We start from the raw sequence: 14,205 nt of genomic DNA, 5'->3' as shown, positions 1-14,205 counted from the left end.
AAAGACGGGGAAGACCCTTGAATTCTCAGTTAGGACAGGGGTGGACATAGGTCCTCTCGGTTTTGAGATGGGAGCATAAAAAAAGCACAATGTCTGATTAAGGGGGGGGGGAATAATAAAAAGAAATGTGTTCATCGTTTCCATTGCTGGTAATTTCACCAGGCTGCTTTTCAAAGATCTTTCTGGGAGTGAGAGATTGCCTGGGGGTCTTTGCTGAGTTAAAGGCATCATGGAGAAAAGGCTGTCAGTCACTCTGGACTGAAAGGGAAGCCAAAGCAGACCCAAGGAAGATAAGGTCCCAGCCCCTGCAGCCAAGGCGCATGGCCCCTATGCGGGAGGTGCAGGGGAGCGAGCACAGAGCAAGGGACACAGTCCAGTAGCTCCCTCATGTGGCCCAGGGTCATGCCCAACCACCCTGTAGCCCCGGGAACCCGCACTGCTTCCTTAGGAGGACAGACGTTGTGCCTTTGTGCAGCCATCAGCGTAACTGCCAACCTCTCTCCCAGAGCATTTTCATCCTTCTGGCACCCGGGGCAGCTGAACAGTTGGTGGGAGGAATCGGAGCAGTGATAAGGGGTGTCTTTTTTCAGACTGACAGCCCAATTCCTCAGAAAGTGTATCTGCTTGCTTCTAATCCCTCTCCCCTTAAATTCTTAGTTTTACAGTTGGGTCACCTGATGCTGCCCACACATTCCCAGGGGATCCACAGCTCCACAGGCAGGTGGGCAGAGACTATGTAAGAGAGACTGTTTGTGCCAAGAATTATTGTGGCCAATGTCTTGGACCTGGCACTCAAGGACAGCAACAGAATTCTTGAACACATACTTTCCTGTTCACCAGGAGTCTGCTCTTGGCATGGAAAGGCATGGCTGACAGGGAAGCAGATGAAATGTAAAGCCACATGGAGGAACGCATATGTGAGTCAGGTCACTCAACTGTCCAGTGTTTCTGTTTTCCTTCTACTATTCTATATCTATCCACTGCCATCATCTGGCTCAGACTTCATTGCTTCTTGTTTTAAGTCCTACCTAGCCTTCCAATGGACTCTTCACTCCTCCTCACCTGTTTCCCATTTATAGAAAATGATAAACATCCTGCTGATAGATGACAGGTAGGTAGGTAAGCAGACAAATAGACTGACAGACATATGATAAGAGGATGCACAGAGAGACAACAGATGGTAGATTGGGTGGATGGATGGATAAGTAGATGATGGGTGGAAGTATAGATAGATAAATAGATGATAGATTTGACAGACAGATGGACAGACAGAGATAATGGGTGAGTGTATAGATACATACATACCTACTCAACTACATACATAGTTATGATGAATGGATGGATGGATAGACAGAAAGATCAATAGATATATGACAGATCTGATGGATGGATGGATGGATAAATGGATGATGAGTGGATGTATAGATATATGGTGGATTTCATGGACAGATGGACAGAGGCAGACTGACTGACTGAGAGTTCCTTCTCCCTGCACTTAGGATTCAGACCAGAATGTTCAACTTTGACCTACCTGAGGGATCTGGTCTCTGACAGCATCGTCATCTCTCCTCACCTCTCGCTCTGTGCTCACACATTTCCCAGTCCAATGGCCTTACTTTTCACTAACTCACCTTTCATTCCTCGTAATGCAAAGCCACCTTCTAAGTTGGCCCCTCCCCCCAGCCCTAAAGAGTTCTTTTGAGTCCCAGCTCCTTGGATGGCAAGGGACACCCTTTCCCCCTCAGGTCAGGCAGGGACATTTGTTAATTCCTGCTCAAAGGGCCACACACCTTCCCTCCCAGTGCCATTGCAACTATTTGTTTAACGTGTATCTTTCTGATGAGACTCTGTGCAAGTGGGCCTGAGGCCATTCACCCTTATGTTCTCAAAGCCTTGAGCAGCACCTGGTAACTTGTGATGTCCATTTAATTCCCACCAGCCCTGGGCCTGATGTCCTGTGAGGGGCTGGGGACAGAGAAGAGGAGGTGGCCACCTCACAGAGGTAGGACATTCTTAATAATAATGTGGGTATGTGCTTACAGCAGAGCCATAACTTCCAAGCTTGAACCTTCAGCTGGCTGTTGAAAATCAAGTGATAAACACCACTCCTCAAAAAGCCCAAGTCCTTAATCCTAGAGGAAACATGTATCTCAGATTTCCTATGACGCCCTCTATTTTGAGCACATCTGTCCCGCTTGGAGGTACTATGCATACTGATTAAGAACCTGGCAATGGAGGCCCACTGCTTGCGGCTAATCTCACCACTGCTGTTATCTCTCCCATTTTTCTTCTTCATGTCCTGTGTAAATCTCGCTGCCACCTCAGTTTCCTCATCTGTGCAGTGGGGTCAGCAGCAGCACCTATTTCAGTGCAGATTCTATGAGTGGCTAATCAATACAGGGCACAAGAGAAAGCCTGTTATCGTGAAGAACCACTAGAAATCAAAACACCATTCTCATCTCCATTTGGTTAGATGTTACTAACTCTACTCTTATTTCCAAAAAATCACAGTGAAAACCGGATTCATCTATAACTGGTCATTCCAGCCCTGAACTCCAACATTTTTTATACCTCAATAAGTGAAGAGCATTGATTTCCTTTTATTTTTTAAATTGTCTTCTTTATTTATTTTTGAGAGAGAGAAAGAGCGCATGAGTGGGGGAGAGGCAGAGAGAGGCAGAGACCCAGAATCCAGAGCAGGCTCCAGGCTCTGAGCTGTCAGCACAGAGCCTGACATGGGATTTGAACCTGACACGAGCTGTGAGATCATGACCTGAACTGAAGTCGGATGCCCAACAAGCTAAGCCACCCAGGTACCCCAGTGGTTTCCTTTAAATTAGCAGTTTACCCTCTCCAAAAGATCCCACAGAAGCAATTCCATAACACAACCACCCTTGGCCAAGACCCACAGATGCCGAGCCTGGATGAACCCACTTCATACCCCAGGAAGGATCCTTATAACACACTCCCACGTGCCAGGGAAGGAGGAAAGTCTAGCGATGATAAAGTGACTCACAATCATTTCAGCCATCATTTATTAAACACCTAATATATGCCACACACTGTGCTAGTATTTTGCATTTGCTGACTCCACCAATCCTGAGAGGTAGGTATTGGCCTGGGTCACCCTTACAGAGGAGGAAATGAGCTTAGAGATGTAAAGCATTGAGTTACCCAGGATCACACAGTGAGGAGCTGGTGAGCAGGGATTTCCACCAGGCTCTTTCAGAAAAAGCCTTTCTGAGTTTTAAGCTTTCCAAACGGTCCCACTGAGAAGTCCTAAAATGCTTCTCAACAGGAATTTTGTCAACCAAAACACTGTGTTAACTTTCCATTGACTCATTTGCTCCTCTGCAAGGGGATCATCTAAGATGTATCCAATCATGGACCAGCAGCTCAGATAATTTGTGTCACCACCACCAGCTTGACAGAAGTCCAACTTAAAGCAAAACACTGATTTCTTGTGGATTTTCAAAATTCTGAAAATGGTTCTGGGACATCCTTTGTAAACTTGAGAACCACAGTTGAAAAAAAAAAAGTCACTGTGGCAAGACCCTGAGATATACTAGCTCCATGGCAGCATACCTGCTGCATTTGATGTTACCTTTGGACACAAAATTATCCAGTAAATGACTTTAACAAATGTAGATGGGGTGGACACGGCTGTGGACTAGTCCCGGGCCAGAACCCAAGCTTGTGAAACCAAGGTTAGGTCTCAGCTTCCTCAACAAAGAAAGAGAATTGTGCCTTTATCAATTGTTCTGGGCATTTTACACAATGATCATGTTTCCATTCCAAGGTTTAAAGAGCTGAAGTCCTGGCTGGGAGTCCACACTGTTGTCTTCCCTAGCCATGCAAGTTGCAGAGGAGTCTGGACAAAATCTCTCCCAGTCCCACACCTTATCTTAAGGTGTTGATCTCAATTATCTTTACAGGTTACTCTGCCGCCAATCTAAGAACATTTGGAGCGGCTAGAAACTGGGAGAGGCTGGGAAGCATCCTCCTGTAGGACCTTCAAAGAAGCATGGCCCTGCAGACACTTTGGTTTCAGATTTCTGAGCTTGCAGAACCATGAAATAATACATTTGTGAGGTTTTAAGTCACCAAGTTTGAGGTAGTTTGTTAGAGCTGCCCCAGGAAAACTAATGTAGAGAGAAAGCTTGCACACGGTTTGGGGAACCCCTGGCCACTGCTCTCTGGTGTCGGACACTGTCTGCAATGCTCATCTCTCTCGCTGTCTCTACACCTTGGTCTCTGGCAGGTTCTCCCCAGGATATAACACGACAGTCAACAGCACCACAGGGTCTACACCCTACCAGCTCCACAGCCCAAGCATTTTGTCTTTTTGGGCTGGCTTTGGTGCTGCAACCATGTGTGAACCAATCTCTGCATCTGGGAAGGGGGTGTGCTGACTGAGGAAGTGAAAGTCTGTCTTCTGCACCTTCCCTTGGTACAAAGAGGTTAAAGGGGGAATTCAGCAAGACAAGATGCTGGTCTTCTCCCCAAGACAAAAGGAGTGTGATATGTGATTTATAACATGAGGTATATATTTGGTCTTTGTCCCACCTTAGACACAGAGCTCCAAAATCCCTTGGGATTTCCTAAGAGATGAGAGAGACAAAGGTGCCTCTCTTTATGTTAATGAGGTGAATGTGGATCCAACCCAAGCATGGGGGCTGGTTGTCAAGAGAACCAACCTTGTGGGGGTGAATGAGTGGCTCAATTAGTTGAGCATCCGACTTCGGCTCAGGTCATGATCTCAAAGTTTGTGGGTTCAAGCCCGCATCGGGCTCTGTGCTGACTGCTAGCTCAGAACCTGGAGCCTGCTTCAGATTCTGTCTCTCCCTCTCTCTCTGACCCTCCTCTGCTCGCTCTCTCTCTCTCTCTCTCAGAAAGAAATAAAAACATTTTAAAAAAGAGAACCAACCTTGTGTTTAGAGGATTGAACTTTTAGTCCCATCCACTTGACCTCTGGGAGGAGAGAAAGGCTGGTGGTGGAGTTCCATCTCTAATGGCCAATGGTTTAACCAAACATGTCTATGTAATGAAGCCTCCATAAAAGCCACCAAGGATGGGGTTGAGAGAGTTTCTGGATCGATGAACACTTGGAACGAGTGGGAGGGTGGTGTGTGGGGGGGGCATGGAAGCTCTATGCCCTTCCCATGCACCTTACCCTCCACATCTCTTCCATGTGTCTGTTTCTCAGTTACATCCTTTTATAATAGACCCGTGACCTAGTAAGTTAAGTATTTCTCTAAGCTCTGCAATATGCTCTAGAAAATTAATCAACCCCAAGACAGGGTTGTGGGAGCCTCCAATGTATAACTGGTCAGTCAAGTGCACAGTTGGCATTGTGGACTTGCAATTGGCCTCTGAAGTTAGGGGGAGGGCAGCTGTGTGGGACCAAAACCTTAACCTATGGGATATGATGCTATAATCCCGGTAGACAGTGTCAGAATTGAGTTGAATCATAGGACACCCAACTGATGCTGGAGAGCTGCTTGGTGTGAAGAAAAAACCCCCACATATTGGAATTTCCTGGGGTCATTTTAGGAGGCAGAGAGGAGACGATTCAGGAAGGGAGAAAGAAGGAGGTCTTACAAGAGTAGTAAGTCTGGGTGGGGCTGAGAAAGGCCCAATGGAAGGGACATGGGAAGGGGATAGCACCTGAGGAGTCTCTGAAGCCACATGGAATTAGCGAGAGAGAAAAAGGTCACGCCCTAGAGATCAGGCCTAGAAATGGGATTCCATTCCAACTTGTGCAGTCATTCCTGCTATGACTAAGTTTAAGACACAATTCTTAGAAACTTGAAATGGGCCTTTCTGAAAATCCATTCAAATTTGACAGTTATCAGATGTATTGAAAATAATTGTTTTTGAGAGAGAAAAAACAGAGAAAGTTGAATATGCCTGTGCTCTTTGCCCTCCTCATAAACATGGCTTCACAGAATCCTGCCTGTCCCCTGAGCTTAGCACACTGAGGCACCCTTAAAATACAATCTGAAACCAAGTGAGTATTTCACAGATGAAAAGGTGCGTGCTTCCCAATCCACGGTATTCTGAAAAGGTGGATTTTAATTTCCGAAAAGACAAAGCCGAGAGAGAGAGAAAACGCCTATCTTCGTGCACTTAAGAACTATGATATTACTTAGATGGTGAAGTTTTATTCTGAAAAAGGACTGTCAATTATGATTAATATTCTCCTTATAATTAATTCAAAATCTTATTAAAATCAAACTTTTATAACTTTACGTATAACCGTGCTGCCTATGTGAGGATGGAGAGTAGGTCTTGCCATTAATTTTACCTGTATCATTTCTCAGTTCTCACAAAAGGCAATAAAAGACACCTCCTTGAAAATCAGCAATGCCGGGCCACCCTCATCTCCATAATGACACAATTTTCAATTCACGCCTCATTTTCATTAATGTTTCTGGCCATAAATTTTTAAGCATATGATAAAAAATTTCTGAAGCGGCATAAAACTAACATGAAGAGAGAGTTCATTAGCATGTGACCCTAATTAGAAATTCCATATTAACTCCCCACTTCTACTTGTGCACATCCAGTGTCATCACATCTCTATTCTAGACGTGCATTCACGTTGTCGGGAGGAAATACTCCTTTTGGTTGTTTAATCCTTTGGCTTTATTTTTAAAACGATCCATGTGTTTCCTCTGTTATTGAATAAGTCAACAGACAATTGTATCACACGACGCCTTCTGTGTCACAAATTATCCGGAAGAATTGTGAGAAGGTCCTTGCCCAATGCTTTATTAATGATACCAGATCATAAAAGGGGGGGAAATATGCTGACTCTGTCTCTTTTCTAATGTTGGGTGATAAAAATGCTACTTCAGGATTCAGAAGGTTAAGTTCTAATGTGTATTTTGAATAGAGTGTGTTGGAATAATTGCCTCATAAAGCAAAGCATTGCCCGCCTGCTAATGGCTGCATAGTGCAGGGCTCAGCAAAGACGGGCAAGCTTACTGGAAAAAATGCTGTGCCTCAACTTTTGTAGCCCTCCCATATTAAGTTAACTTTCCCCTCCCCTTGCTTTGGAAAAAAGGTATAAAATCCCATCACCTGTTCTGCAGCATAGATGAGCTGCTGCCTTTATTTTCCAAAGAAGTTGCAGCCCCCTGCCCACTGTGATGACCTGTGCATCCCTCTATCTTCACGCCTGATTGATGTCTGCCTATACTGTGCTTGGGCTGGCCCTACATAACCAGAAGCATGCGCTGGAAGTGACACCATGTGACTTCTGAGGCTAGGTCCTAAGAAGTCTTACAGCTTCTACTTGAGTCTCTTGAACACACACTCTGGACAAAGTCAGGAGCCATTGAAGGGGTCTGAGAAATGTGAGACTGCCATTCTGTGAGGAAGCCCAAGCTGTTTACACAGCAAGAGATGCCTGGCCACCCATGGGTTCTTCCAGATAACCCAGCGCAGATGTCAGACAAGTGAGAAAAGAAGTCATCTTGGACGTCTAGCCCCTTCCAACCCTCTGATGGCTCTATCTCCAGCTGTTCTCCACCTCCAACCAAATGAGAGACCCCTAAGCAAGAAGTGCCCTACTGAACCCAGTCAACCCATGGGACTAAGACAGGTGGCACAGAACTGACTTCCAATAGCAATATTTTGATAGGATAAAATAGATAACTAGAACAACATCATTCCATAAATTTTAGGCGAGGAAGGGAGACAGTAGATTGAAACCACTCATTTCTTTGTCTCCCACATGTGAGCGGAGGGAAGAGCCAAACTGTCCCATTAGTCCTTGGTCATAAATGCTTCTTCCCCACGCCATGATTACTCCTCAATTAGTGCCTTCAATTCTATTTATTTGAGAAGCACAAGAGGAAGTCCAGTATGTGGTCTCATGACAAATGCAGGTGAAACTGGAAGAAAGTCAAGTCTGCTCATTTTTTCCTTTGAGGACAGGCTTGACACAGAAAAAATATCAATGCCAAAGGTTTGTGGGCAGGTGGATAGTCAATGTAGGAGAGGATAGGTGGGGAGTCCATGGAAAGACCTTCTGAAACCTCATCACCATCTCCTTGCAGTCACACTATTCACAGCAAATGCCTACTCTTCTGACAGTCCACAGGTCCTGTCTCCCTGCAGGATCTCCTATATACCTTCCTCACCCTGGTCCTCATTTTCTCCATCTATCCCTTGATTTGGCAATTTGACCAACTCCCTCTTACCATCCTGGCCTCTGCTACCCTTACTCACATTTGCAACAGAAACTGAAGAAGACTAGCTTGATCTTCAAAGTGTCCTCATCCTCATTAAAAGGGGGGGGGTGGGTTGGGTAGAGAAAGATGACAAATGTTCTCTCTCATTGCTGTCATGTGAGGAATAGAATGCACAAGCCTATGACACCAATATTATGCTGAGACACACAAAAAGGAGCAAAAAGTGCCCTTTGAAAAAGCAAGCAACAAACAGGGCTAATGCCACAAGATTCACATTTTGCTTCATTGTGATCATTTTAAAGATCTCTAACCAGTGAGATGTAGAACAGAAATTTCATACTCAATGAATCCAGAATGTAGAGGGATGTCTGTGTACACGCATGTGCCTGTGTGTATGTGTGTATGTGTGCCTGTGTCTGTGTGCACGAAGGTGTGTGTGCACTGGGTTTATAGATGAAGGAGAGAGATAATAAGTTATCAATGACTTACTAGGGTATACCTGGGAAATTTTCTCATATTACATTTTATCTTTATACGGCCTTGTAAGGTTGGAATAATTAGCCTTCCTGACTTTATAGGTAAGGACAGGGTTCAGAGAGAAGGGGTGACTTACCCAAGGTTATAAAGCTAGTAAACCACAGAATGGGGTTTGAATCCCCTCCATCTGCCTCCAAACTTGGTTCCTAAATCAGGCCAGATCCTCTGGAAATGCTATTCTGTGGGGCTCAGTCTCACACCTCAAAGTTTGCCTGGGAATCTGTACTTGTAGCCAACTCCCCCGGATTAACCAGACGGATCTGGGAGAACCACTCTAGAAAAGTCATTCATCTCTGAGTCTCAGTTTCTCCATCTCCAAAATGAGGTGGCTGTGGGAAGCTATTCCTAAGGCTCTTGGCCGTTCAAACCACCTAGGTGATAATTAACATTGTACGGGGTGGGGGCCAAAGAGTGAAGACACTAGCAGTGTATTCTATCTTAAGTATCATATTTTTATTAAAAAAGATAAATGTTTCAAAAAATTATGCCTTAAAGAGAGGTTTGCTCCTGCCTGACAATTTATGGTCATGTAATTTTAAAAATGCCAATCATTAAATACAAAAGAGCGACTCATCTACGCATGCCAGAACTATTAATGGATGGGGGCATGTTATTGCAAATATAAATCAACCGCTCAGGTCTTAAAATGCCATAAATAAGTGAGTCTCTACGTCAACATTGGTGAGATGGCCAGAATTGTTTTGCTGATTTATTACATACCACCTTCATAATCAACACCCTGTTGATCTGCCACTTTCTTTTTACATAAATATATGAATAACTTTTTGACATCAAAATAAATCATAGTTACTTGATCTAAAATCTAGCTTCAAAAAAGCCTGCAAAGGTGACTGATACTTTAGATGTCGTCTGTTATTTTGTGTTCGAGCCTCGTGGACAGAGAAGTTTTATTTCTCCCTTGTCATCCTTTGAGTGATATGTGGACTTGGCTCAGTATCTTATTTTGACGTTGAGTACAACCTATCAGATTTGTAACAAAATAAACACTTTTATAAATTACAGGTTACTCTTCCATCATAAGAGGGATACAATTCTGAGAAAAGAAAATCTTTACATAAATAATTGCCTGTGGCCACCAATGTGTAGAGATACATACAGCTCATCCATCCAACCATTGTTCCTCTCTGTTGTATCAGTTGCAGACTAGTTTGATGTCTCGATGTTCAAAGCCAAACTTCTTTAACATCCTTTATGTGTATAAAAATGTGTGTATGCCTATGTGTACATGTGTATAGCGTGCCTACGGAGAAACATGTGGTCTCTATGTCAAAAGTTATTAAATTATGCTCAGTAGAGCCTTCTTAGACCACCGACTCATAGTAGTTCTGATTTGTTTATATTCTACTTGTTTAAACTTAAATAACTTTTCATTTGAAGAGAGAGAGCCATGATAACAAAAATTTGAAAGTACTGGACATACAAATCCAGCTTAGAAAGGTAAAAAGGAATTGCCATAGTTATTTTCCCCCCAATTAAAAGAGGCATACATCATTGTCATTGGAAGGACTTCAAAAATTTTATTTAAGGATTTTTTGGCTTGGCTTCTCCAACTACGGAATAGAAATAATAATGCCCAATAGACACAGGCAGGTTAGGGGAGGATGCATAGTTCTATTCATTCTACTTTTTCTGAGTTTAATTTCCAAATGGTCTGACTTCACTACTCTGACAAAAGTGGGACTTTACTTTTTTGCACATGTAAATGAAGGGAATTTCTTGCAGACATCTGCAGGGATCAGGAGAACTTTACCTTGAGGCTGCTCTTTTAGAAACAGAAATCTACAGAAATGAAAACAGAGGCTCTGTTCTGTCCTATAAAGACAGTGGGGAAGGATTTCTCTATCAAAGGTGCCATGTTGATCCCTAATGATGGCTATGTGCTCTGCATAGTACATCTGGGAAAATGTCTGCATCCCTGAATCCATGTGGTGGAAGTGATACTACATATAAGTATCTGACTACACTGTCCCTCTTTCATTTCTCACAATGACAGAGATCATGTAGAGAGATGGCAGAGAAAGACAGACTTGAAAAGTCCCAGTTATTCCAGCTCTTCTATAGACTGAATATTTTAGTTGCAGTAAATTCCTATATTGAAACAGAACCTTCAGTGTACTGGTATTTGGAGGTGGAACCTTTTGGGGGTGATTACATAATGAGAGTGAAGCCTTCATGAATGAGATTAAAGCCCTTATTTAAAGAGGTCCCAGGGGCACCTAGGTGGCTCAGCTGGTTAAGTGCCTAACTTTGGCTTAGGTTATGATCTCACAGCTCATGGATTCAGGCCCAGTGTCAGGCTCTCTGCTCACAGGTCAGAGCCTGAAGCCTGGTTTGGAATCTGTGTGTGGGTCTCTCTCTCTTTCTGCCCCTCCCCCACTCATGCACTGTCTTTCTCTGTTTCTGTCTCTCTCTCTCTCTCGAAAATAAATAAACATTAAAAAAATTTTAAAAGAGAAGAGGCCCCAGGGTCTCCTCACCCCTTCCTCCATGCAAGGACACAGTGAGAAGATGTGTATGAACAAGAAAGTAGGTTCTAACCAGGCACCAAATTTATTGGCACTTTGATGTTGACTTCCCAGACTTTACAACTCTAAGATCCTGTGGCTTGTAAGCCACTCACTCCACGGTATTTTTGTTGGCAACCTAAATACACCCACATGAGCTCCTGTTCTTTGAGTCTTCCAGCCCAGAGATTGAGTGAGTGAGGAAGTCTTCAAAACAACCCCAGATGCAGCTTTCTGGAACCACAGGGAAAGTCCTGGATAAGAACTGCCTGCCTGCACTGATGCAGGTGCCAGATTCTTGAGCAAAGGAAGTGAACACTATTATTTTAAGCCACTGCATTGCAGCTGTGTATTAGGCAGCTGCAATTAGCTGGAATACCCCAGAATTAATAATGAAAGATCACCCCAGTTTCCAGCCCACAGGCAGCTGAGCAGAAGCCTTCAGAAAGTGAAGGACTTCACTCTGCTAACAAAAACTTGAGATAGGTAATAGACCCAATAACACCTGTTGTGATAGAGACCTTCTGTCCTGGGATTAGATGAAAGTCATCTACCCATATGTCACAGCTCCATGTCTCTTCCCTTTCCTGTGCAACAGCAGCTACCCAGGGTAGTTTTGTGGGACACTCTCTCTTCTCATTTGTCAGATAAACCTACACCTTGTATCTTTCTTCATCAGGAGAGAGATACAGACCATCTATGCAAGGCACACAGCACCTGGGTGTATTCAGCTGGCCCTTGAACAATGTGAATTTTTTATGATAAATATAGTACAGCACTGTAAATGTATTTCCTCTTCCTTATGATTTTCTTAGTGCTTTCTTTTCTCTAGCTGAATTGATTATAAAAATATAGTATATAATACATATAACATACAAGATATGTATTAATAGATGGCTTCTGTTATTGGTAAGACTTCTGGTCAACAAAAGGCTACTAGTAGTCAAGATTTGGGGGAGCTGAAAGTTATACATGGATTTTAAATTTTTTTTAATGTTTTATTTATTTTTAGGAGAGAGAGAGAGACAGCATGAGCAGGGGAGGGTCAGAGAGAGAGGGAGTGACAGACTCTGAAACAGGCTCCAGGCTCTGAGCTGGCAGTCAGTACAGAGCCCGACGCGGGGCTCGAACCCATGAACCGCGAGATCATGACCTAAGCGAAAGTCGGATGCTTAACCCACTAAGCCACCCAGGCACCCCCACATTCTATTTTTGTTACCACAAAAAACAGGGGAAAGTGCGAACGCAGTCCTCCACTACCACAAATTATGCAGTTGAGTTTCCCACATTTGGGGAAATTGCAGGGGTCAGCACATCCGGAGTGCAATGGATAAGCCTCCCCCTGGGAAAACCACCTTCTTGATCATGGTATCTCCCCTGCCAGGTAAGTATATATACATGGATTTTAGACTGTGTAGGAGGTCAGTGTTCCTAGTCCCCATGTTGTTCAAGGATCATTTATATTGTATTCTTATTGTTATAGATATAAGTACTGTCATTCACATACAGTTTCTAAGCCAAAAGAAAAACTGCCAAATGCCTAATTCAAGTAATCAAATATTGGGTATACCAAAGTCCTGAGTTATTATCCTTGTTCTCAGTATGAATACCATTAGTGAGTAGTGGTTCTGCATACTGGGTGAGGAGAAAGGCATCTAGACAAATGACTGTGATTCAGTGGGTTCATACGATGGAGATGGAGCTGTGAGGTGCAGGGCAACATGTGGTTCTGTTTGGCGAAAGGGGGGGGTTCAGGGAAAACCACCAAAACAGAAAACAGAGCCAGCTTTACAGAAAGAATAATTCAGCATACAGAAGGGGTGAGAATGACATTCTGTCCAGGTGTGACCTGAACACAAGCAGAAGAATGCAGGACGGATTAGAAAATCCCAGTATTAGGGGGCGCCTGGGTGGCTTAGTCGGTTAAGCGTCCAACTTTCGCTTAGGTCATGATCTCGCGGTTGTGGGTTCGAGCCCCGCGTCGGGCTCTGTGCTGACTGCCAGCTCAGAGCCTGGAGCCTGTTTCAGTCTGTGACTCCCTCTCTCTCTGACCCTCCCCTGCTCACGCTGTCTCTCTCTCTCTCCTAGATATAAATAAAAAAAAAAAATTAAAAAAAAAAAAAAAGAAAATCCCAGTATTAGTAATTCAATTTTGTCCCCTCAAAGTTCATGTTGAGGCCCTAACCCCCAACCTGAAAAATACTTGGAAATAGGGTATTTTATAGAGGTAATTAAGGATAAGTGAGGTCATAGGGTGGGGCCCTAATTCCACAGGACCAATGTTCTTATAAGAAGAGGAAGAGAAGAGAGGTTCCTGGGTGGCTCAGTTGGTTAATCATCCAACTTCAGCTTAGGTCATGATCTCACAGTTCATGGGTCTGAGCCCCACTTGGGGCTCTGTGCTGACACTTCAGAGCCTGGAGCCTCCTTTGGATTCTGTGGCTCCCTCTCTCTCTCTGCCACTCCCTTGCTCACACTCTGTTTCTCTTTCAAAAATAAACATTTAAAAAATTAAAAAGTAAATATATTTTCTCTTCTGGATTGTAAGGACATTTTCTCCTCCATAGAGAAGCCAACAAAAAAATGGAGGACAGAGGGACACGAGGGGCTCAGTCGGTTGAGTGTCTGACTTCAGCTCAGGTCATGATCTCACAGTTCGTGGGTTCGGGCCCCATGCCAGGCTCTGTGCTGACAGCCAGCTCCGAGCCTGGGGCCTGTTTCAGATTCTGTATCTCCCTCTCTCTCTGACCCTCCCTTGCTCACACTGTCTTTCTCTCTTTCTCTCAAAAAATAAATAGAGGCACCTGGATGGCTCAGTCAGTTAAGCATCTGACTTCAGCTCAGATCATGATCTCGCGGTTTGTGGGTTCGGGCCCCGCGTCGGGCTCTGTGCTGACTGCTAGCTCAGAGCCTGTTTCGGATTCTGTGTCTCCCTCTCTCTC

General features: G+C 44.0%; 1 non-coding gene across 1 annotated transcript; it reads right to left on the bottom strand.

Moving 5' to 3' along the window:
- Positions 1-12,491: 12,491 nt before the first annotated feature.
- LOC120221330 lies at positions 12,492-12,655 on the bottom strand. The gene has a single exon (XR_005525783.1). It is a non-coding gene; the product is annotated as a U1 spliceosomal RNA (small nuclear RNA).
- Between the last annotated feature and the right edge of the window lie 1,550 nt (positions 12,656-14,205).

Source organism: Hyaena hyaena, unplaced genomic scaffold (genome assembly GCF_003009895.1).
Source record: "Hyaena hyaena isolate Hyena2069 unplaced genomic scaffold, ASM300989v1 scaffold_772, whole genome shotgun sequence".
NCBI classification, from domain to species: Eukaryota; Metazoa; Chordata; class Mammalia; order Carnivora; family Hyaenidae; genus Hyaena; species Hyaena hyaena.
The sequence above is the reverse complement of the archived record's forward strand: the minus strand, read 5'-3'. Positions and strand labels throughout refer to the sequence as shown.